At 38.0% G+C, this 27,114-nt stretch overlaps 1 long non-coding RNA gene across 1 annotated transcript; it reads right to left on the bottom strand.

The window, feature by feature from the left end:
* Positions 1 to 9,176: 9,176 nt before the first annotated feature.
* LOC117516576 lies at positions 9,177 to 26,037 on the bottom strand. The gene is made up of 3 exons (XR_004562470.1): positions 26,027 to 26,037; positions 21,895 to 21,908; positions 9,177 to 9,296 (listed from the first exon to the last, which is right to left on the bottom strand). It is a non-coding gene; the product is annotated as an uncharacterized LOC117516576 (long non-coding RNA).
* Between the last annotated feature and the right edge of the window lie 1,077 nt (positions 26,038 to 27,114).

Here is a 27,114-nt window from a genome sequence, read left to right as displayed (position 1 = left end):
AGACCTCATGTTGGGAACCAGACATTTAGCAGGTTTACAGTCCACACAAACTATTTTCACCAAACCTAGCCTTATGCTTGGTCAAACCTGGGAAATCATTATATATGATGGCAGAGCCCAAAAACAAACAAACAAACAAACCCTGAAACATGAAATTTCTTGGCTAAGACATGTATCCTGTAAGATACAGTCAGTGGATAGATAGAATTAAGGTCTGGTTTGCCTTAAATTCATTTTACGTTGACATGTCACAGCTCTCTCCACTGCTGTTCCCTTTGTCATTATGAGAAGTGGGATAGAACAAGTGAGACTTTATGGCACCAGCCAGCAGAACTTCTTCTTTTGCAGCACTTTCCTCTTTCTCTCTGTGATAGCAGGTATGACTCGTGCTTGATGCTAGCTAGCATAATGGCAGCCTTCAGCGTCTGCTATTACATGTTCCAGCAGCGTGTCACTGCAGCCCAGATGGACTATTGAATATCTATACACAAACCAGTGTGTGTTGGCTGGTGGTGGTGACCCACAAGCCCCACAAACGTTTTCAAACTGCTTGATGGCCAGTTTGCACCTGAATACAGCAGTCTGTTTAAAGGGGTACTTCACTGATATACAACTAACTCAATAAATCAAGAAAATTACTTGTCATGGGTAACATTCATGATTTCACTGCAGTTGAAGGTATAGTTCCATTTTTATTTGTAAGTTCATCTTCAGCTGACATCTATGCACTTTTAATGACCCAAGATTGTTTGCCGTATGTCAGACTGTACGAATAATCAGGACACTGCACACGTCAAACTAAGAAATGCGGTCACACAACTGGTGTAACAGAGTTAATATGGACTGTTAAATCCCTGTAAATTGTTTTTTTTTTGTTTGCCTCTTTGTTTTTTTTATATTTTCATTATTACATGGTACGTTTTTTTTGGGGGGGGGGGGGGGGGGTACTGCTTCATATTTTAGTTGCTCTTCTTTGTTGGTAGTGTCTTTTTCTTCTTCACTGGCTCTGTTATAAAGGAGTATATGCCTGCCTCTTCTTCTTTGGCTTGTTGTCTTGGAAGAGGTAGGTTGTCTGTCATCTGTCACCATCATGTGTTTTTAAGGGTTTTTATGTTCATCTTGACCTTTAATTTATTTACATCACTGTTAACCATGTGTGCATCAGATTATGCCTCTGGATGGTAACCTGTGTGTATGTTATTTGGAATGTTTAGCTGGGAGGACCTGAGCTAAAGTACATGTATTTTATTTTTTATATACAAATACCAGATCACCAAATCATTAAATGAAATGAGCACCCCCTCCTTCCAGTTGTCCAAGCTGTGTTCTGTGTGTCCGTCCGTAACACATCAGCATCAACACAACACAACACAACGCAAAGTCAAGAATAGACTGGTCACACTGGCATGTACAGATGCATGTTTATCATAGATGCTATAAGATGGAGGGATGATTACACAGGTCAGGAATGGATTTGCATAGTGGTTGGAGCTACAGGGAACTTTCACAGAACCTGATCCTGCCATATACCAGGTAAGACATTAACCTGGGTCCTACACACTGTGAAGCAACAGTGCTAACCACAAATCCACCATGCCACCCTACACGGACATGGTGATTTTATTTGCCTAGGTCATCAGTGAAGTATCTTTTTCAATCAATCAATCAATTTTATTTATATAGCGCCAAATCACAACAAACAGTTGCCCCAAGGCGCTTTATATTGTAAGGCAAGGCCATACAATAATTACGTAAAAACCCCAAAACATTTTTTAAACATTTTGTATGTTTAGTTGTTTATGATAACATTGTTCACAATACAGTGCATCCAGAAAGTATCCACAGCGCGGCACTTTTCAACATTTTGTTATGTTACAGCCTTATTGCGACATAGATGAAATTCATTTTTTTCCTCAAAATTCGACACACAATACCCCATAATGACAAAGTGAAAAAGTATTTTTTTATTTTTGCAAATTTATTAAAAAATAAATATCTAAGAAACCACCCGTACATAATTATTCACAGCCTTTGCCATGAAGGTTAAAAGTGAGCTCAGGTGCATCCTGTTTCCACTGATCATCCTTGAAATGTTACTACAGCTTAATTGGAGTCCACCTGGTGTAAATTCAGTTGATTGGACATGATTTGGAAAGACACACACCTGTCTACATATAAGGTTCCACAGTTGACAGTACATGTCAGAGCACAAATCAAGCATGAATTAAAAGGAATTGCCTGTAGCCCTCTGAGACAGGATTGTCTCTGGACACAAAGACATTCCTGTCTTTGGGGAAGTGATGGTCTAGAACCCAGAAGATCATGGGTTCAAATTCCCGCCTGAGTGGAAAATCACTAAGGGCCCTTGGGCAAGGCCTTTAATCCCCTATTGCTCCCAGTGTGTAGTGAGCACCTTGTATGGCAGCACCCTGACATTGGGGTGAATGTGAGGCATAATTGTAAAGCGCTTTGAGCGTCTGATGCAGATGGAAAAGTGCTATATAAATGTAGTCCATTTAAATCTGCGGAAGGCTACAGAAACATTTCTGCTGCTTTGACGGTCCCAATGAGCACAGTGATCTCCATCATCCGTGAATTGAAGAAATTCAGATCTTGCAGCTATTAGAGCTGGCTGCTAGTCTAAACTGAGTGATCAGAGAGAGGTAATCAAGAACCTGATGGTCACTCTGTCAGAGCTCCAGCATTCCTTTGTGGAGAGAGGAGAACCTTCCAGAAGGACAACCATCTCTGCAGCAATCCAGCAATCAGGCCTGTTTGTTAGAGTGGCAGATGGAAGGCACATGGCATTTGGCACATGGAATTTGCCAAAAGGTACCCGAAGGACTCTCAGACCATGAGAAACAAAATTCTCTGGCCTGATGAGACATAGATTGAACTCTTTGGCATCGTGTTTGGAGGAAACCAGTCACCACTCCTACAGCGAAGTATGGTGGTGGCAGCATCATGCTGTGTGGATGTTTTTCAGCAGCAGGAAGTGGGAGACTAGTTGAAATTGAGGGAAAGATGAATGCAGAAATGTACAGAGACATCCTGGCTGAAAACCTGCTTCAGAGCGCTTTTGACCTCAGACTGGGATGACAGTTCGTCTTTTAGCAGGACAATGACCTTCAGCACACAGCCAAGATATCAAAGGAGTGGCTTCAGGACAACTCTGTGAATGTCCTTGAGTGGCTCAGCCAGAGCCCAGACCTGAATCTGATTGAACATGTCTGGAGAAATCTGAAAATGGCTGTACACCGACGCTCCCCATCCAACCTGATGGAGCTTGAGAGGTGCTACAAAGAGGAATTGACAAAACTGTCCAAAGATAGGTGCACCAAGCTTGTGGCATCATCTTCTAGAAGTCTTGAGGCTGTAATTGCTGCCAAAGGTGCATCAGCAAAGTTTTGAGCAAAGGGTGTGAATACTTACGTACCAGTGGTGGGCACAGTTCCAGTAATCCGATAACAGATAATTATCGAAGATAATGCTTTCATTATCGGATTATCTTTTTAGATAACTTTAAAAACTATTATTGGACCAATTATCTTCCGAATAACTTTTGTCCAATAACTTTTAGACCGATAAACAAAGCTTAACAGCGACAAGCATTTCTAAAATTTAAAATCAGTTCAGCATTTACCTGTTAAAAGTTTTGTAACAGATGTACAGTTATACCCTCTGCAAACAAAAGAGAGTTGCTTCTATGAAAAGCATTTCTATTCTCTGCAGACAAAGCAGAAGTGGTCAAAAAAAAAAAAATTCCTTTGACACCATACCTAAGTCATCCAGAGGCATACATTTTTAACTTATGGTTCTAATTTTAACCAAACTAATTTTGGACAAGTTATTTAAAATTACTGTCATGTCTGAAGTTTTATGAAGTGAAAATATCAGATATATGTTTTAGTTTTAAAGTAATGTGCTAATTTTTAAGGTTTTGTGAGCACATGCTGAGCCCAGCAGTGCATTATGGGTAGGATGATGTAATCTCACGTTCACGGCAGGACAAATGCATTTCAGACACTCTATTCAGGCTCCACGGACAGCAGCATTAAACTCTAGTGCCTAAAACTCTCTTAAATATATTCTCTGGGTTTATAGACATTGTATTTGCGTTAAATTCCACGCATTTTAAATGTAGCAGACAGGGATTATCTGGAATTTTGTTTTCAAGGCCTCTACTGCCATCTACTGGCCAGTAGTGTTCATGGCAGTATTCGCCCTAAGTACTACGTGTCTGGGAACCAGTAGATGGCAGTGTTGTATTTGTTTTGACCCTGGTTATAACTTATATCAGATGATTGTCAAATCAACTTTTTGGCTTTGCAAATGGCTTTTTCTTTTACAAATGAAGTTTAAAAACAAAACAAAACAACAGCAAAAAAAAAAAAATAATGATAATAACATTACAAGACAGCTCTGCAGTGTTTGCACAGGCACAGTGCGAGCAGTTGGATGCTTGTAGCTTTTCAGCAGGAGGATAACCTCACAACGGCCGACCAGAATAATATCAAACAGGTTTGATTTTCATTTGACCATACGATCGCGATCAGGAGGTGGTCGTGAGATGTTAAAGCTTGTTACTCCATGTACACTACACGATGCAGGACGTGCGATTAACCTGAAACTTGGTCCAAAAATTCCTGCATGAAAAATCATCTCGCACAGTGTAAAGCACGTTTTACAACATCATAAAACGTGCGCACATTCTCTCCACATGCAAAACATTTTGCGATGACACTTCCAGGGCTCTGTAAAAATGCCTGTTTTTACAAATAAAAAAATGAACAACACACGATAGACGTCACATTAACGTGTTGGTTTACATAATGAATGACTGAACCAATCAGTGTTTAGCAGAGGCACTTTTACCCAGAATCCTTTGCGATTTGTCTGTGTTTGTACTAAACCTCAGAATTAATGCATTATTCAACATTAAAAGATATATGCTATATTTTAACTTTGTACAAATGACAGAATTTACATTAATGGAGTTATTCTATCGGTATTAATGTTATTTATAAATCAAAACCATAAGTCAGCATGACTTTATTTTTCAAGACCTCCGCCTGACCGGAGTGTTGTAATTGATAGAGAGCTGGCTTTAGGGCTGCTCTCAGGGTGCCTCTGTGTTGGGAGCTCTGTAGTAAACAGCTTCCAGCAGGTGGTCTCAGTGTGTGGGTCTGTTGTTACTTTTATTATTAGTAGACGTTATTGTGGCATTAAGACTTAAATTCATTTTGCTAATAGTTGCAAATGTACCAGAGACAATATTGGAATTTATCTGTTATCGGTTATCTGTAACTTCCGATACATTTTTGGGTGGTTTATTGTTTTATTTTTATCTAAGATAACTTTTCAGTTATCTGATTATCTGTTATCGAAGTTAATTTTATGGTTATCTGTGCCCACCACTGCGTACATGTGATTTCTTCGTTTTTAAATGTTTAATAAATTTTCAAAAATTTCAAAATAACTTTTGTCATTTTATCATTATGGAGCGTTGTGATTAGAAGTTTGTAGGGAAAAATGAATTTACTCTAATTTGGAATAAGGCTCTAACTAAAAAGTAAAGCGTTGTGAATACTTTCTGGATGCAAGGGGTGTAGATTTTTCTAAGTACATAGCTACGTACATCTAAAAAATTGAAAAAGCTATAAAAATCTGAGGCATATTGAAGCTTGTGGACTCTTTCCTCAAGTTTAAAACAATTACAGAAGTATTATGTCATAATTATATGTAAATTTTGGAGCTGAGGAACAATTATTGAAATTGTGAGCTACAACTGAAGTTTTCTCTGTTTTACAGATTTAAGTTAGCTGTTGAATAAAAGTGTTAGCTTCAGCAATCTAAACTTTTGTGTTTTCAAAGTGATACCTAATCCAAAGGGGTCAAACTTACACATTCTCACTCTCAAGTCATCACATATTTATGTTTGGTCAGTACCCCTTATTACTTCCGCCAAGGACGCAATAAAATCATCAGCGTTTATTTATTTGTCTGTCTGTCTGTTAGCAGGATTATGTCAAAACTACTGCACAGATTTTGATGAAATTTTCAACACAGTTACATATTTGGCCATGGAAGAACCAATTAAATTTTAAATTTATTTATATATATATATATATATATATATATATATATATATATATATATATATATATATATATATATATATATATATATATATATATTTAAATTTAAATTTTTAAAATTTTTGGAGGTGATCTGGATCCGGCTTCTGGATCAAATTTCACTTTATATAGGCTTTGAAGGATTACTATTATCAGGATTACGTTAAAACTACTGCACAGTAGTGATGAAATTTTCAACACAGGTACATATTCGGCAATGGAAAACTCCATTAAATTTTTGAAGTGATTTGGAGCTGGATCTGGATTCTGGAACAAGATTTCACTTTATATAAGGTTTGAAGGATTAGTTCAAAAGTACTTCATGGATTCTCACCAAATTCACACCACAGATTGATATTTGGGCATGGAAGACTCCGCTGAATTTTGGAGGTGCTCCGGATTCTCGATCAAGATTTCACGTTATAGAGGCTTTGATGGATTACATCAAAACTACTTCACAGATTCTCACTAAATTTGCACCACAGATAGATATTAGGGCATGGAAGACGCCACTGAATTTTGGAGGTGATCCAGATCTGGATCGGGGAACATCAGAAATCTTTGATTGTTCTTGCTATTAATATCCAACACAATTTGTACCCCTTCCCACTTATTAATGCACAGGGGAGCAGGTCAACATACTGCAGCCAAATATCTCCCTGATGACATCCAAAAATCTGCACTTGACTCATGCGCCATTCCTCGACACAGCAGGGAACATTTATTTATGCCAGGGTAAGGTCTACTGAATGATGTGAAGGGAGTACCCAACTCGTCGCATATTGATGCTTGGTCACAGGAAGGATTTTGTATCGACATGACAAGCTGGGTGTGAGAATGTGCTGGCCAAACCTTCAGTGGCCAAACTTATTTATTTAATTTATTGGTATCCACTTTGTTGTGATCTTGACTGGTCTTAAAATAAAATCTGAAGTCCTCTGTATCTGATACAGAAGCAAAGACCTGCAAAAAGTGGCCTCCAGACCGGTGTCAAGAGCAAGACTGCATACATAAATTTACTTACCAGAACTACAAAAAGCAGTTTTTTAAGTTGTGACCTTGCAATGTGATTTACTTCTCTGTGACTTTTCCATCGGCTGGAGTTTTATCTTTCATTGTGACATTTATATCTGCTTTTCTGCTCGTCTGTGTCTTCTGTTAAACCCTCACGTCACAGGTGTGACATTAAATTGCCTGAAGTAATAAAGTGCTTTTGTCCCTAATTTACTGGTTTGTCTCTGATGTGTCCATGTTAAATGGTTGATTGTCTACACACAGTACAAGCTGTCAGAACATCCACATCCACAGTAAATCATCTAAACATAATTAACTTTCTCACTGGTTTATTTTTGGCGCAAACTCTCGGTTCTGAACATTATGATGAATAAGCTGAAGAATCATCCTCCTGTCCCCACATGTCCATTACGCACAAACTTTTTTCAAATTGTGACAGTGCGATGAGTTCACTGATGATATGTGCTGGCTGTAGCTACATGCAGGCAATGTGTCTCTTTTGGGTTTGTGCGTGTACGTGCATGTCTACAGGTGACTCATCGCACTGCAGATGACCACAGTGTTTTTTTTTCTGTTGCTTGAGCATTCTCTCTTTCTATCTTTCTCTCTCTCTCTCTCTCTCCAGTGATTCACATTCTCTCATTGCCTTTTTCTGCCGCTTTGTCTTCTGTGTCCAGCATTTTTTTTTTTTTTTTTTGGTTACCCACCAAATTTAAATGCCCTCTTGATATCTCTTTTTCCATCAGAGCTTTCTTTACATGCCGCCTGTCCCCCAGATTACATAATATCCTACTGCCTATGATTTATCTGCAGATGAAACGGAGAAACATTTACATTTTGAGGATATTTCATGTGTCTTTCAGCTCTGAGGCTGCATGCCAACAGCAGACAGTTCATCCAGCTCAGGTATAATGAGCCATAATGTCACATTACAATCTGATTGCACGGGGAGTGTTACCGAGAGGGGGGGAATAATGATGATGAAGATAAGGGTGGTGATGATGAGGAGCCATGAGCCGAAACAAAGGCACAATGAAAAAAGGTGAAGCTCAATTTGTGCCTGCCACCTCCTTTTATCCCCCCCACCACCAGCAGTGTTAAACTCACATGAATCATGCATTCATTTTTTTCATTCCTCACTCTCAATTACATTTTCTCCTCCATTTCTTCTCCTCTACTTCGCTGTCACCAGCACCCAGTGTCACGTTCTGCCTTTCCAAATGTATTGCATTGTTTCAGAAGTGCCCTTCTCATGGCGCAGGTGCAGCTGTCATGTTCTACATACTGTTTGATGAGTCGGAACACATTAACTGAAGTGAGTAAAAAAAGAAAAGAAAAAAAAAACATGTATACTGGGCAAACTGGCATGTAAGTCAGATTTGCTCTTCAAAAACAAACAAAAAAAAAAGAAAAAAAAAAACAACAACAACATAAGCTCACATCAACAACAGATTTTATAGAAAGCCATATTAACAGATTATTATTTCAGTAAATAAAATACTGTGCAAATGTTTTAGGCACCCACAATTTGTTGCTTGAGGATATTCTAAATCAATTGGCAACCATAAACTGTAATTTGGAGTGTCCAAATGCTACACTTAAAATAATCAATTTATATATTTTTCTATTTCATTGGAGTCTTGACCAAAGGAAACCTGAGCACATTATACCTATTCTGGCTTCACTGGCTCCCTGCAGCTGTAAGAACAGCTTCAGATCACAAATAAGAAAAAACTGGGACATGTGATGAATGCAAATAAAAAACCTTCACAATTGTTCTTTTATTTACTTTGACTTCTGTTTCATCACAGCCAGCATGAACCCAAGGAATTTTCATTTTTGTGGTCAACCTCTTTTCATTTGTTAATATATATCCATACACATCCGGGAATTTCAATATGTAAAATGCAAGAGCAGAAACCTAAGATGAATACCTCTGATATTCAATACCTTAGTCAGAACTGCATCAAGAACTGTCATTCATCAATAGCTGATATAACTACAAGGGCAATAGATTACTTAGGAATACTTTCCTAAGCACTACAATACATTCAGGAATGCCACTTAAAAGTTTATTGTGCAAAAAAGAAGCCTTATGTTGACCTTGTCCAGAAGTGGTGTTGTCTTCTCTGGGCTCTGTGGCATCTACATTGGACCATCACACAGTGGAAACATGCTTTGTGGTTAGAGGAATCGGCATTCCAGATCTTTTCTGGAAGAAGTGGATGCTGTGTGCTCAGCACCAGTGATGTAATTAGCCTAAGATGACATGTATGCACATCATTTAGGAGTGGATAACGTAACTGTTCCAGACTAGTATGACCCCAATGAACAACTTCGGATATGTGCCAAAATATCTGCCCTGGACGAACAGCCCAAAAATGGCCACACTCTTTTTCATCCAGAGTTTAACTTCAAATACAGCTGTATTTTCTAAAATGCAGCAGCTACACATTTTACAAGGTACTCAATATGTTCAGAATGACCAGTACGTGTTTAAAAGGGTCATGGAAGGGTGTAAAATTCATAATTTTGATATTTTATGAGAAAACCCCATGAAAACATTAGATCAAATGATCTACATACAGTCCAGAATCACCACATATTTATTAACTTAAACTTTCTAGGCTATTGGCTGTTGGGAAATTTCCCTGATAATCTTTAAAACATTTAAGCTCTCTAGATACTGCTGTCTGCTAAAGAAATAAGTTTTGTTTTGTATTTTTTTTTTACTTCAAATCAATATTCCATTGATAACAGTATGACTGAAAATAAAAAGGTCATTATATTTGGCAAATGTTCGTTTTCTTTTGATGTGCAATAATACGTTGACCCACTTATTTTAGCCATTTTCTCTTAAAATCTAAAAATAGAAATTTTGCACTTTTCTATGACCCTCCCAAACATGTATTGGTCATTCTAAACATTTTGAATACCTTGGAAAAAGCTATAGCTGCTGCAGTTTAGAAAATACAGCTATATTTGAAGTAACAAATATAGACGATAAAGGGCGTGGTCATTTTTGGGCTGTTGGGTCCAGATAGAGATTTTAGCACATATCCCAACTTGTTCATTGGAGTCACATTAGTCGAGAACACTTGAGTTGACCTCTCATAAATGATGTGCATACATGTCTCAGCTAGGTCCTAGACTCAAATAGACCATTCATAATGTTATCAGCAACAAGCCAAAAAGTCAAAGTCTGTCATGGTATGTATCAGTACCCTTGACAAAGGTATTTTACATTTCTTTGATGGCAGCATCAGACTTTGAGTGTGTGTGTGTGTGTGTGTGTGTGTGTGTGTGTGTGTGTGTGTGTGTGTGTGTGTGTGTGTGTGTGTGTGTGTGTGTGTGTGTGTGTGTGTGTGTGAATGAGTTTGTCACAAAAAAAATGCAGCAATTATCATTCAGTACTGCTGCACATCTTAATATTTTTTGTAGGAAGAATGACACACACACACACACACACACACACACACACACACACACACACACACACACACACACACACACACACACACACACACACACACACACACAAACCTAAGAAAACACTTCACAGCTTTTAAGTGTTATGAGGAAGAATGACATTACAAAGTGGTGAATGCTTTCATGTCACAACTTTTTTGGAACGTGTTGCAAATTCAGCAATGGATGTATATTAATGAAAAACTATGAAGTTAACCCAACAAAACATGAAATATCTTGGGTTCATACTTTCTGAAAAGCAATAGAAGTACAGTTAAATATTACAATTACTGTTATTTATTTTTTTAAAATTGTTTATTTGTTTAATTTGCATTTTCCACACTGCCCCAACATTTTCTGATTTGGACTTGTACTTTGTGGAACAAGTTTTTTTTTTTTTGTTGACATCAAAGATCAATTCAGTTGAATCTTTTAAGACAAATCTCAAAACATATTTATTTTCTTCTGTTTTTAATTTGTTTATGGCATCTTTCATTATAGATGTTGGTTTATATGTTTTATTTGTACTTTAATTGTTCTAATGGTTGCAAAATTTAATTTTTTGTCTTGTGTTGATGATTTATTATATAGAGCAACTCTGTAAATAGTAGATAAATTATGATTATTATTAAAGACATTATGCAGTTATCAAGTTAGAAGCCCAATTTTCAAACAAAACAGACAAAAACAGACCCAAATTGATTTATTTTCATTTTACTGAATTGCCCTCAAATATGAAAACAAATACTGTTGCCATTAATCACTCAACAGTTAAAATATTTTAAAGAGCTGATTAAATACAGTTTGATTTTCTTAGAAATTTCAGGAGACCATTGTGTATTTTAAAAAGGTAAAAAGTGGCCACTTCATTATATTTATTTTTTTTTTTTTTAAATAAAATATTTAGCAGCAATTCACTTTTTGATATTTTTAAAAGATATTTGAAATGGGCATTTTATTATTAACTGGGAATGTTTTGTGAAAGGAAAATGATTATTTGAACACAGGTGTAACATACAAATTCTGTAATACAAATTAGGCATGTAACCTTTTTAAACTTTTTTTTTTTTAAGTATCAGAATTAAAGCATGCTTGACAAACATTTGTAAATGTAGATTTCCCTAATCTTGAATGTGCACATTAGGACACACACACACACACACACACACACACACACACACACACACACACACACACACACACACACACACACACACACACACACACACACACACACACACACACACACACACACACACACACACACACACACACACACACAGCATTTACATTGTAATTACCCCTGAGCCCCTCTGTGGGTCCCTGTGGGGCCCCAGACTGAAGACGGCTTCAGAAGAGTCCCAGTTGTCCCATTGAGGAGATCATTACCCTGGTTAGAGTAATCCACCACAGTCTGTGTGCCACTGTGTGCACAAGTGTACGTGTGTGCGTGGGGAGGGTGTGTCACATGGGTGCTCAGGCGTTAAGCGGCTGTTAAATGGACTCCACGGCCTTTAGTGTCCGTGGGCATTAGCTTTATTGGTGTGATCTAAAAAGTTATTTAGTGGCAGCTGGAATATCCCTCTCCAGAGACGCAGCCTCCTCTGACAATTTGTGATAGCAGGCATGAAAGAAAGGGGAAATAAGCGTTAAATTGAAAGGCCTGCAAAACAGTTGGAACAAACGCGATTGAAAATAAATGAATGAATAAAATATGAAAACCTGTCTTAATATATTTTGATGTAATAAATATGCAATGTTGTTTTCTATTTTATGAATATGCAAAATAAGTAAAGGGGGACTCTTAATGTTTTCATCTGCAACAGTTTGTAACTTTAACATATATTTCCAAGAGTATATATTAATAATTAAAAATCTGCATTCTTTGTGTAATTACAAACACTGAGTTTTTTTTAACAGCTTTCTTTACAAACAATACTGGTTTAAACAAATGTTTAAACGGCCGAGGGGTCAAGGGGGAGAGGTTGTGCCAAGCAGCAGCTCTTTTTCATTTAAAGCAACAGCCACACAAGTTATTTAGTCCTGAATATTTAGTTTTACTTAATTTGTGGGTTGGTGTAAAAACTTTGATATCAAAGGCACTGTTAATTATATTGGCGTGCTGATTATGTGATGTCTTTAAGAAACCATATTCAAAAAGAAATGAAAATACACACTGTGATTTGACATTTACAGAACAACTAAAGTACCAGCACTACATTTGCGCATTCAAAAAACAAACAAACAAAAAACAAACTGAAAGTTGCACAGCCTTGTATGGAATGTTAAATGGTTTTTCATTTGTTTTAACCAGTTTGGGAATGATTTTAAGGTGGACCTCAAAACTGGAAATGCTAAAATACCTGCTGGGAATGAAGCGATTAAAAAAAGTCTTGTTTGAAGTCCTTGTTCTGACAATTTGGGCCTTTTTATGGGATTGTTTTTGGGTTTAGCTGATCTGTGTGAAGGGTTATCAAGCATGCATATTCCTGTCTGAGGCTACGACAGCAATCATTGGCGTGCTGTGTTGTATTTTTAGTTGTGCCCCCAAACCTTTTGAAGCAACTGTGATCCTCCTTTTCCTTAATCTTTGTTTCTTCTTTATCTTCTTTCATTTTCCTCACTAAATTGGATAATTCAGTGGAAGCACAGAAATTAAATAAGTGCAGAACATAATAACATAAATTATATAACTCAAATAGATCTTTGTCATTTGATTGGTGGATTGTATGTCACATGGCATTAATTATTTGTCCAATTGTATAGAAAAATGTTCAATGTATGATTTATGTGTAATTTGGTCCCATTTACCATTCATTTTGACTCTATACATTTCCCTTACATTTTTGGCAAAATTCATCCATGATACAAGGATCACACACACAAGGATCTGTATGCCTTTTAATAAAAAAGGCATATAGATCTTTAAACTGGATGTGGTAGTAGGACATTTCCATGTGGAGAAATATTTAGTTTTCTTCACAGGTTAAAGGGATTGAAAACATCACAATCACAAAAATATGTTAAAATATACTAATATTTGTGACAATTCACTGTAAACCCATTTATTTGTCCATATTCAATAAAATATGTGAATACATGAGGCTTTTAAAACTACAATCTGCTGTAAATATTGCACCAAAAAAAAAAAAAAAAAATCAATGTTTGGGATATCTGCATAATGACCATAGTTACAGTGCTGTGCAGCACCCCAGATTTTCTGTAGAAATGTTTTTTCTCCTTAATTAAGATGCCAGTAAAAAGCTAAATCTGAAATTAATGGAACATGTTTAGTCTTGAATGCTTATCACTTTTTGTTGTGAAATTATTTCATATTTAGAAGGTTTTGTTGTTTTTATCTATGTTGTGTCAAACCAATTGAAAACCACTACATTAAACCATCACATTAACTGCCATAGTACCCGTTGCCACAGTCAAAGATTCGTTATATGAATTGTACATTGAAGTCTGAGAATGTTTCAAATAGTTATTACAATGTCTTTTTGCTAGAATTAATATTTTAAATTGTTTTTCTAATAAAACATCCTTTTATTGGAATTATGGAGCTTGACTGATACACATGATTGAACACAGCTGAGGATTGATGGTTGGCTTTTTCATTTGTTTCATATCTTTGAAATACCATGTACAATAAGTCTATTGGTGTTTTATTGTTTCAGTTTGATTTAATTTCATTGCTTTGCTGTTTTTCTGTTATTTCATGATTTTAAATTTATGACCTATAAGCAGAGCACCATCAAAAATGACATGTTGGTCACAATGTATTTGACTTACCCACTTATCTTCAACCGCCTACTCCAATTAAGGGTCACGGGAGGCTGGAGCTTGTCCCAGCAGTCATAGGGCGTGAGGTGGGGTACACCCTGGACAGGACGCCAGTCTGTCACAGAGCCACATATAGACAAATAAACACATTCACACCTGCATGCACACCTACGGACAATTTAAAGTGTTCAATCCAACTATGTCTTTGGATGTGGGAGGAAGCCGGAGCACCCGGAGGGAACCCACGCACTCAGTGTATTTGTCTTGGTTAAATAATGAAATAAATTTAAATACATTATATGTTGTCTTTCTGGAATCATAGATTGGATTGTAAATCCCACAGAGTAGTAAAATTTTTAGAATCTGAAAAACCTCATTTTCTTTAATGAACAAAATTCTCTCTTGTGTTTGATTATTCATTCATTCATTTATTTATTTGAACACTTCAAATTTGGGCTTTTACAATAGGGTAATTAAGGTGTATATACGTAATAGTATAGGTGTTGAAAATTTTTTTAATTGTTTGAGTAGATGTAAGTTATTTCTAAGCCAATCAGAGTTCAATGCAGAGGATTTATTCCACCCCCCCCCCCCCACCCCCAAAAGCATTTTAAAATCACCAGTTTTTAAAATGTATTTTTAAATCACATAGGCATAAATCACCTTTGAAATCATAGCTGGTGATGCAGAAAACCTGATCTTATAAAGATGACCTTTTGGGAGCAGGATAACTTAAAGATCACAGAGCAAATATTGGTTGGGGCAAAAAAAAAAAAGATCAACCATGCAATATCTGAAAAAATAAAAAGGTTGACTGCATCATCAAAGCGAGCCCTACGCGTCTGTGTGTCTCTATTTCATATTCCAGTCACAAGTTGTGTGGTGCAGCTGCTCAAAGGGTACGATTTGGTATTTTGGAATTTCTTGGGCTTGATAAGGTTTGTCCCTCCAGGTCTGTCTGGGATGGAGTGACTCCACACAGAGAGCGACGATGCTCAACATGCTCACAAGCACAATCGCTTTAGCCAGATACCCGTGAACTGAAACGCTTACAGTGTGCGAGCACGTCGATGCCGATGCCACCATCGCTGCTGTCTCTGTGTGCTCACAGGCGACGTGTTTGTGTCGCAAATTAGCATACTTGTAAGACTATTATTTGCGATATGATTCTGTGCATGCACGTAGGTGCGCGTGTGTACAGTGTGTCGAAATTGGAAGGCTGTAATTAAATGCGTAGACCTCTCCACTATCTCCTCCTCCAGCCGGCGCCAGTGACGCACAAACCGCAGCACAGCCATGAGTCATCAGGCCCCCAGGATCACCACCCCTCCTTCTATCTCTCTATCCCTGCCTCCATCCACCTCTACACCACTCTCTATAACCATCTCTGTCTCTCACTACACATTCCTATGTCCCACCCACCAGTCCTCCCTCTCCAGTGGTGCCCGTGTGCACGACATAGGTACATAAGCAGCCGCTCTTCCCTATACGCTCCTTGAGATTCATGCTCAATTTCCACCTCAGTCTGACACAGTCCCGCTTATCTGTCAACATCTGGCCGTCGCTCTCGTCTTTATCCTCTTTATCTCCCCGTTAACCTCTCCACGCCTACCGGTGAACTGGTGGCGGCGGCGGGTTGCTAGGTTTTTACCACAGTTGCAGTCGGAGAAGAGAAGCGGGGAAGAGAAGATGACAATGAAAGAGAAGGGAGAGATGAGAGAGTTATGGGGAGACGTATTCAAAATTGTGACGAGAAATGAAGAGAGAAAGAGGGGGATTTGAGACATTTACCACCTGGCATCCTGATTCATTATCTGAGTCATGCTAATCTTTTCGCTCTGCACCACCCCCAACCCAACACACACACACACACACACACACACACACACACACACACACACACACACACACACACACACACACACATGCATGCGCAAAAGCACAAAGGGAGTCACAACAGCAGTTTAGAGTGTCACTCGACGTAAGGGAACAAGAGTCTGGTGGCAGCAGAGAGAAACACTCAAAGGACGTTAGGAGTGAATCGTTCTTGGTCGTCTGATGAAGGCTCCTCTGGGTTTAAAGAGGGAAAAGAGGATGTTTCATTTTTATCGCGCTCAATGTTTGTGATACGAGTAGGAAGGGAGAGCGTATTAAATGTATGACTCATAAATGTGTGCCCCACCAACGCCCTGCAGAGAGGGTTACATCTATGCTGCAGGAGGGACCAAGAAAAAAAAGAGGCAATTTCGTGCTTTACTCGGTGTGGTTATCCAATTAGTTATACAAAACATGTGGCTAAGCAGATGGATGCCTATATGCTTCTGTTCCTGATAGATGTTTTATCCCAGTGAGAGCCTTGACCAATATGTAGCAAATATTACATTTGGAGAGCAATACTGTTTGCAGCCAGCTTTAGACAGAGGCACTTATAGCTAAATAAATAAATACATGGTTGTAAGATCTTGACCCTGACCAGTGACCTAAGGAGACCACTGGATGTCTTTAATACAAGGGTCTCTGGAATGAGAGCAGACCTGTGCAAACTGCAGTCCGGGGGCCACATGCGGCCCTTTGCATGTCTCTGTCCGGCCCTCATGAGGTCTGTGATTATTATTACATATATTAAAAATGTCAAGCTTGTGTGTTGCAAATCATTAGAGAGGTTTATTTAGGTATATTTTAAATATTTACATATTATTACAATAATAAAAATTACCTATAAAAGCTATTAAATAGGTAATTTTTTTTGTAAAATCTGTAATGGGAGACAGCTGAGTTATCGATGGTGTGGCTCTCGGACATAATTCAGGTTCCCTATGTGGCCCCTTGTAAAAATTAATTGCCCACCCCTTACTTAGAGGCTCAGATAAGGAGCATCACGTGTGTTGTGAGACAGCATCAGCTACATCATTTTTGCCATGTGGCATGCTTCTCCATGAATGAAAATTCAGTGAGGTATATCTTCTATTAAACATTCCAAATATAAGGTGGAACTCTACTAGTGTATACTAAGATACATCGAAATATCTTATAAAAAAAAAAGTAGAGCCACTTAGGTACCTGGTCTTGAGAACCAGGGATGGTAGGTTTGAAAAGCTTTTTTATCCCATGGGAACTCTCCCTACTCCCCTAAGTGGCTCACGAATATGGACAGCATGTATATAAGTGACATTTACACCATCAGGGCAGCATGATCTAGTACGTAGGGTCCTCATTGTGAATGATCCCAGTGGCCAAAGGGTCACTCACCTTTCATCTGACTGGAACAGAGAGATGATTACTTTCGAGAGGTGAGGATGGACCTGTGATGCTTAACTCCTCTCTGTATGGTTGCCATCCATGGAGTGGTGAATGCATGCTTTCAGACTTGAGTTAATTAGGCAGGAGGGCATGATACATTGATCACAGGTTGGACCCCTGTGAAGTGCCTTGAGGCGACTTATGTTGTGATTTGGCACTATATAAATAAACTGAATTGTCCAAGTCATGTGATGTTTTCAAGCGGAGAATTGAACAATGAAATTGTTTATAATATACTGTACTATAGATTAGCAGGGGTGGTGGCCAAATGGTTAGTGTGCTTGGTGTCAGTGTGGAAGGTTCCCAGTTCAAACCCCACCCCTGCAACATTTCTCCATTTAGAGTTGTGTCACGAACAAGGTTGGGTAGGATTACTTTGAAATGTAATCCAAAAGTAATCAGATTACAAGTAATCCAAATGTGCGTATGTACATACATACATGTAATCCACATGTATTTTTTCAAAGTAATCCTACCCAACTTTGGTCACGAAGAGCATCTGGTGTAAAAGTTGTGCCAAATCAACATGCAGATCTGACTTGGATCTGATGTGGTGACCCTGAGTGAAAATGAGGGAGCAGCTGAAGGAACTTACTGTTACAGTATTGTGTACCTATATTATAATAAAGGCATCCTAAGAAAAATCTGTAGATCCATAGATAAGTTAGGCCTTAACCAATCAGCTGTTCACCTCCACATGTCCTTTCATCCTCATTCTTCAGATATAGTCAAAATCAATTGTGAGAGAACACAAATTTTGCACAACAGTAAAACCAATGAAAAAAAAATATCACTCAACAGTGAACACATCAGTTACCATTCCAACAGTTACCAATATTTACCAGGTTAGATAACACTTTATTTTTCTTGTGGGCACACTGACAGTTGAATATGAGTAGTTCTTGTGACTATAATGTACATTTTTTTTCCAGAATTTCATCAACATCAACAAAAAATTCAAATTACATAATTATTAAAATAGATAGATAATAGATATTATTATCACAGCTTTCTGCATTATTGTCTGTTTAGAATGATTGCGCCACATTTTTAGCAAATTAAATTCAATTTTCCAACATGAACTACTGCCGGTTAGACCAAAGTTGAAACCCAACAGTGGTGTCCTTCCACCATGTTGTTAGCCCTGCACATGGCGAAGGACCAGTATGGTCATATAGCCATCAAGCAATGTTTGCCTGCATTCTGAGTCATAACTCTGTTAAGGCTTTCAGCAATGTGTTTGGAATATTATTTGAGAAAAACATGACAGATAAACACGTGAAATGTGGCTGTAGATTAAAGTCACAAATAACCTTTGTTCTGCTGGTATGCACGATGCTTAAGGTCAACAACAACAGGGATACTGATTTAATACAGATACAAATGGAACACAACACAACTCTAAAATCTGCACCAATATCACAAAATTCAACTTTAGTGTTGACAAATGACTCAACATTTGGCATAAGATAGTACACCACTGAAGTACTCCACATTTATTTTAAACATCTTAAATATTCATGCGTGAAATTTGGACTAATTTCAAGTGTGATGTTGCCCAAAGCTGACTTTAAAGACTTTCCTATTAATAGCTTGTGAGAGTTGAGCTCACAGTGGAATTATGCACAGCAAACTGTCCCGTTCTGATAATATCAGCGTGATTTAAAGGGCTGCTTCTGGCCTACATAGTCTCATTTCTAAATTTGTAGAATCCTTTGCCTGAGAACGTCAGAGTCACTATACAAAGTGATCCACTTCATATGAATATTAGCAGAAGTTTAATGTCTTGTGAGCAGATTTCATTTAATAATAGCAATACTAATACCTGATAAAATAGGATCTGAGGCTATTTTTTTTTTATTCATCTCTGAATCTCTGGCTTATTTGAACTTTTAATCTCCCATTATTCTGACAAAGTTGATGAGTACGTCAAAGCATTAGATAATGGCATCTATTAATAACAAATTTTTTATTCTATATTTTTTGCTCTGTTTCGTGAACATGAGAAGATCAAGTGGACCACATCAGGTCCACCCTGTCCTCTTTTCACACTCTCCTATTTCATACCAGATGTGACTGTTTTTTGTACCAATTCAGTACAAAACAACACATTGATCTCTGGGACCCCTGATGATGCCTATTCATCATTCTTGGCAGCCAAAATGAAAAAGAATTCTGCAGAACCTTCTCTTATTACATTACGTACTTAAAAAAAAAAAAAAAGTTCCCATGATGGGATAATTGAAGCAATTTCTGTAAAATCTCTTTGAACCTGTTCTCTATGCTGACATGTACATCTATGCTGTATTAATAGTTTATTATTTCACTTCCTTTCATTCACATTGTTCATGTATAGCTCCATTTGATGACTTTAAACACTCTGTTCACATTTATATGCACTTTATTTTTGGCTTTAATCACTATTAATTAGCATCTTAAACTTTTAATTTATTGTCCTTTTCTGTTATTTTGTAGCTGTCCTTTTAAACATGCTATATGTTGTTTATTCAACAGCTGCTCCTATTTGTGCTATATACAGTGCTGATTGCCACATTTTATGCCAGATGCAATTTCTGCCACAACTCCATTTATATACAGTGGAAAAAAGTACAACCCTAATTCCAATGAAGTTGGGACATTGTGTAAAATGTAAATAAAAACAGAATACAATGATTTGCAAACCTTCTTCAACCTATATTCAATTGAATACACCACAAAGACAAGATATTTAATGTTCAAACTGATAAACTTTATTGTTTTTGTGCAAATATTTGCTCATTTTGAAATGGATGCCTGCAACACATTTCAAAAAGCTGAGACATGAGCAACAATGTTCAAAAAACACCTGTTTGGAGCATTCCACGGGTGAACAGGTTAATTGGAAACAGGTGAGTGTCATGATTTGGTATAAAAGGAACATCCCCAAAAGGCTCAGCCATTCATAACCAAAGATGGGGTGAGGATCACCACTTTATGAACAACTGCATGAAAAAGTAGTACAACAGTTTAAGAACAATGTTTCTCAACATTCAATTGCAACAAATTTAGGGATTCCATCATCTACAGTCCATGCGGCAAGTCAGAAAATCAACATTGAATGCCCGTGACCTTCGATCCCTCAGGCGGGACTGCATTAAAAACCGACGTCATTGTGTAAAGGATCTTACCACATGGGCTCAGGAACACTTCAGAAAACCGCTGTCAGTTAACACAGTTCGTCACAACATCTACAAGTGCAAGTTAAAACTCTACCATGCAAGTGAAAGCCATACGTCAACAACATCCAGAAATGCCACCGCCTTCTCTGGGCCTGAGCTCATTTGAAATGGACAGACGCAAAGTGGAAAAGTGTGCTGTGGTCTGATGAGTCCACATTTTAAATTGTTTTTCGAAATCATGGACGTCATGTCCTCCGGACGAAAGCGTTACAAGACAATCCAGATTGTTACCAGCGCAAAGTTCAAAAGCCAGCATCTGTGATGGTATGGGGGTGTGTTAGTGCCCATGGCATGGGCAACTTACACATCTGTGATGGAACCATCAATGCTGAAAGGTACATCCAGGTTTTGGAGCAACACATGCTGCCATCCAAGCAACGTTTTTCAGGGACGTCCCTGTTTGTTTCAGCAAGACAATGCCAAGCCACATTCTGCACGTGTTACAAAAGCGTGGCTTCGTAGTAAAAGAGTGCGGGTACTAGACTGGCCTGCCTGCAGTCCAGACCTGTCGCCCACTGAAAATGTGTGGTGCATTATGAAGCGCAAAGTACGACAACGCAGACCCTGGACTGTTGAACAACAGAAGTCATGCATCAAGCAAGAATGGGAAAGAATTCCACCTACAAAGCTTCAACAATTAGTGTCCTCAGCTCCCAAACACTTATTGAGTGTTGTTAGAAGGAAAGGTGATGTAACACAGTGGCAAACATACCACTGTCCCAGCTTTTTTGAAACTTGTTACAGGCATCCATTTCAAAATGAGCAAATATTTGCACAAAAACAATAAAGTTTATCACTTTGAACAATAAATATCTTGTAAAAGAGAAAAATAACTGGTGCAACACAGAAATAAGTGCTGAAAAATTTAATAAGGTGCTGAAAACAAAAATATACAGAGGGACTAATGTTTTGATGTGAAAATCACATCTTCCTCAGAGTCTCTTTTACAAATTAGACCTATCTGGTTGCACCAGATTTGTTTGTGCTATACAGAAGCACAGTGAGCTCGTTTTCGTTCATTAAATATCTTGTCTTTGTGGTGTATTCAATTGACTATAGGTTGAGGAGGATTTGCAAATCAGTGTATTCTGTTTTTATTTACATTTTACACAACATCCCAACTTCATTGGAATTATATATCCATATATGTATATAAAGACAGTAATATCCCAGCAGCTAAGGAACCATAAAACACTAAAATAATGTTGATATAGGGCACTTAAGGCCAGAACAAACAGACTTAAAAATAGCTTCGTGGGAAGAGCTATTTGTGCACTGAATGCTGCTGGACTTGCCATTTTATGATTGTGATTGAGTGTTTTTAAGTAGGTTTTATGTAGAATTTTTTAGGGTTATTTATTTATTCTATGTATTTATTTTAATTGTGCTTTTAAGAGATTGTTTTTAATTTCATTGTCATGCACAGTATTTTTTTTTCTGGTGTCATTTACAATGATAATAATAAATTCTATTCTGTTCTGTCTATTGAAATAACTATCACTGCAGTGACATTTCCATGCTATTGTTGTGTGGGCCGCTGAAGAGGAGGTACTGCTGGCCCACCACCACCAGTCGGCGCCCTGCTTGGAGTGCGGGCTTCAAGCATGACAGCTGTCACTCATTTACACCAGCTGTCACCAATCACCTGCACCCCTACAAAAGCCGGATGATTACTCCACCTCCTCGCCGAGAAATCAACTACCGTGTAAGGTAATTCTCTGCTGTGATTAGTGCTAACTAATTATTCTGTGTGCAGCCGTATTCCTGAGGATTCAGTGATTTTTGGATTGGCGTGCAGTGAGAGTCTACGACGTCTTCGCCTCTCACTCCATCCAAGGAGCAACTGTCAGGAGCTGCACGGGTGATTTTGTATCGGAGGTGGAGGTTTTCCCTCCTCGAAGATCTGTAGGTGAAGGATTACTGGGTGTGTGGATACACACTCACCATTAACTGTTTTTCATCTTCTGCCAGCAGTACCAGGGTCTGCAACAGAAGACGGTGACCACCTGGGGACTCAGGACTTGGCGGCTCCGGTGTTCTTCAGGCCGTTGGTGGTGGAAGCTGTGTGGGTCCCGGCTCTCCGATCGCCAGAGGTCTCCTATCTTCGAGCCTGCCCGCACGTCACCTTGTGTTTAATTGGCATTATCTGTGTCTGTATCCAGTTGTGCGTTTCACAACATTAAATTGTTACTCTTTGTCTTATCCATTGTCCGTTCATTTGCGCCCCCTGTTGCGGGTCCGTGTTACGACACCTTCCCAACAGCTATTTTCATTAGACATGGAAATCCAGTCTATTTTTTTGTAATTTTATTGATATTTTATATATATTTTTTAAAACATGAAAAATAAATGAGATTACAAAAAAAACAAAAAAACATTAAAACATTATACCACATATACCCGCTGGACAGCCCAGTGCCAAGCATCAGCCCTTAAATTTATTTTTGTTGAAATTTTGTGGAGTGGTTGGAAATGACAAGAGGAACAAGTGATTAAATTTTAGTGGTGGTCCGGATCATGATCTGGATCCCGATGCTAATGCATTAGCATGTCTATGGCATTTTCAATGTTAAAAGTTAGCATTAAGCAGTTGCAGCTGTCATCATGTTCGGGTGCATTTGTTTTCAAATTGTAATATTTCTTAAATTTATTTTTGTTGAAATTTTGTGGAGTGGTTGGAAATGACAAGAGGAACAAGTGATTAAATTTTAGTGGTGGTCCGGATCATGATCTGGATCCCGATGCTAATGCATTAGCATGTCTATGGCATTTTCAATGTTAAAAGTTAGCATTAAGCAGTTGCAGCTGTCATCATGTTCGCGTGCATTTGTTTTCAAATTGTAATATTTCTTAAATTTATTTTTGTTGAAATTTTGTGGAGTGGATGGAAATGACAAGAGGAACAAGTGATTCAATTCCAGATCCCGATGCTAATGTGTTAGCATGTCTATGGCATTTTCAATGTTAAAAGTTAGCATTAAGCAGTTGCAGCTGTCATCACATTCGGGTGCATTTGTTTTCAAATGGTAATATTTCTTAAATTTATTACCTCTGCCAAGGAGGTTATGTTTTCGGGAGCGTTTGTGTGTTTGTTTGTCTGTCTGTCAGCAGGATAACTCAAAGTTTTGAACGGATTTTGATGAAATTTTGTGGAGTGGTTGAATATGACAAGAGGAACAAGTGATTAAATTTTAGTGGTGATCCGGATCACGATCCGGATCCCGATGCTAATCCGTTAGCATGTCTATGGCATTTTCAGTGTTAAAAGTTAGCATTAAACAGTTGCAGCTGTCATCACATTCGGGTGCATTTGTTTTCAAATTGTAATATTTCTTAAATTTATTTTTGTTGAAATTTTGTGGAGCAGTTGGAAATGACAACAGGAACAAGTGATTAAATTTTAGTGGTGATCCGGATCACGAGCCGGATCCCGATGCTAACGCATTAGCATGTCTATGGCATTTTCAATGTTAAAAGTTAGCATTAAGCAGTTGCAGCTGTCATCACGTTCGGGTGCATTTGTTTTCAAATTGTAATATTTCTTAAATGTATTTTTGTTTATATATTAATAATCTAATGATTATTATATACAATTTTAGAGAAAGAGACAAAAAGAAATAGATCACTGTGCCAAGGAGGGAATCTCTTTAGGGTCAGTGACCCTATGGCCTTGTTTAGAGAAGTGTTTCATAAATGTTAAAAAATTCATATATTTGCAGTTTAGTTGAATAATAAATGTAATTTTGTCTCTTATTTGTTTTTGTCTATAAGCACATGCAATATCAATATCAGTGCTCAGATGACAGTAGCTTCTGGGAAAGGTGCAAGTTGCAATAAACTGTGATGCCAAGCGCTAAGGATACATGCTATCCAGTCACAGCAGATGAAACTTTTTTACTACTGAGCAAACATCACTGTTAGACTTTTTTTAGGTTCAATGATTCCACGGCGTGTAGATGTTATGGCGTCAGTGACCCCATGCCCTTGGCGGAGGTTTGCACTCTCTGAGTGCTTCTAGATTGTGATATATTTTTTATTTGTGACAGGACAAGACAAGACCAGACCAGACATAGATAGAGTTTAGTGGCTTTTTCAAACAGTTGCTGTGTGAGTTTCGGTGTTTCGTTGCCATCACTTAGTACTGTATTGTGAAAAATGAATGTGTAACTTATAACTAACGGACATACAGATAAGCTGGATGAGGTTTAAATGGCAAATTAATTGCTGTTGCCTTTTGTTCATGCTTTAGTTGTGGTCTATTATAGCTTGTTTTTTCGTGCACAGTGTAATTATTCATTTCAAGATTTTCCAAGTTCAAATGAAGAAGGTTATAAGTCACAGTTACACTTTGCAAGTAAAAAAGCAGTTTTAGATTTGCAGATTCAGAGTTGCTTGTGCTAAGGGCTTTTTCCATTAATATTTTCTACAGATTTTCTACAGAGGCAAATGTAACATACATGACGTGAAAATTCAACAATTCTTCAATAAAGAAGTATGTGTTCATGTTTTATGTTGTAACACAAGACAGTCAACAGTTTTGTTGATAACTAAAACGCTGTTACAAAATTATGGCAAAATTATGATTGTGCATTTCTTGCGGGATGAATAATCTTCCTTGCTTACTGCCAAAGAATGCATGCTATCCAATTGCATTTGTTAAAGGAATTTTTGCAATATTGCACAAAAACATTGTGCTTTTCCTCCATTATTGTGCATGTGGTGTATTGTACCGATGTGTGTGAGATCCAGGTTGACTTTTCAGGCTTTTTGAACGCAAACCAGCTGACCTTTCTGAGCACAGTCAACGGGTGCAGAGCCATGAGTGCACTGAGAATAGAGGAAAAACTAATAACGCCTGTCGGAACTGACATAATTGTACATGCAAGATCCCAAACAGGCAAAATATTCATTTTCACTTGTTGCTAGGTTACAAGAAATGGATTTTACAAGTGGATATTGTTTATTTAATGCTAGCCATGTTTAGCTTTGCAGTGGCACTAACCAATAAAAGAATGCTGAAATACACTCAAACGCAACACCTTCTGCAGGGTAGGGTGGGGTAGGTGTTGCTAAAGGTGCTTGCTTTTGACTTATCCAAACTACTTCAAACAGATGTCTACAACTCTCCCTGGACAGGACATCAAATGGTACTATCCTAGCCAAGGCTGGTATCCATTTACAGCTAGGTGAAGTGGGGTGATGCATATAAAGTGTCTTGTCCAATGACACAGACAGGTAGCCTGAATCACACACCTGAACTCAAACCCAACTCTATAGGTTGGTAGTCTAGCTTCTATGCCATGGAGCCACCTGCTGTGCGATTAACCACATTTGCCCCACAGAAGGACCGATTGACATATATAATATTTTAAGCATGTCCTTGTTGCTGTAGTTTAAAAATAGCTGCCAGATCCATAGACTACTATCAATATAGACTAGTAGTAGATGAATCTACCCTACTGTTGGCTAGTCTACTACTGAATTACTGTTTTGGGGTGATTGTGAGGCATTACTTTAAAGCGCTTTGAGCGTCTAATGTAGATGGAAAAGTGCTATATAAATGCAGTCCTTTTACCATTTACAGTCAAAACCTTTAAAATTTAAAGCTCTTCTTACATATGTGACATAGATATAGGGAAGTAAGGAAACTACCTTTTATCTTGTTGGATTTTCTTAAGGTAAACTTTGCAGCCATATCCATATAGTCATTTCATTGACATGTAGCAATTATTAGTCTTCACACACATTCCTTAAGGTCCATTCACACATAGTGTGAAGTTTGGACGAAAATGGCGAAACAGTTTGAAATTAGTGCACGAAACATTGCGCTGACGGGCAGGCGTGCACGAACCCGGTGCGAGAGTCATGCACACGCTGGTGTCTGTCAAGCAGGAACAGTGCCAGGTGCACCACATGGCACCCCTTATGTGGAAGAAATAAAAACCAGCTGGTACGTGTGGAACCACATTGCACCGCTTATATGGAATAAATAAAAAACTAAAAACCAGCCGGTACCTGACCACACTGCACCGCTTATGTGGAATAATAATAATAATAATAAAAAAAATCCACACCACCCGGGACATGAACTTGCACCTTTCAAAACCTCTGATTCCTAGTCAGAGACTTTACCACTGAGCCACAGAGCTGTTCTTTGAAAGCTGCAGGAAGCTGCCTCATATCAGGAAGGA

Source organism: Thalassophryne amazonica, chromosome 9 (assembly GCF_902500255.1).
Source record: "Thalassophryne amazonica chromosome 9, fThaAma1.1, whole genome shotgun sequence".
NCBI classification, from domain to species: Eukaryota; Metazoa; Chordata; class Actinopteri; order Batrachoidiformes; family Batrachoididae; genus Thalassophryne; species Thalassophryne amazonica.
This window is presented reverse-complemented; position numbering and strand designations above follow the sequence as displayed.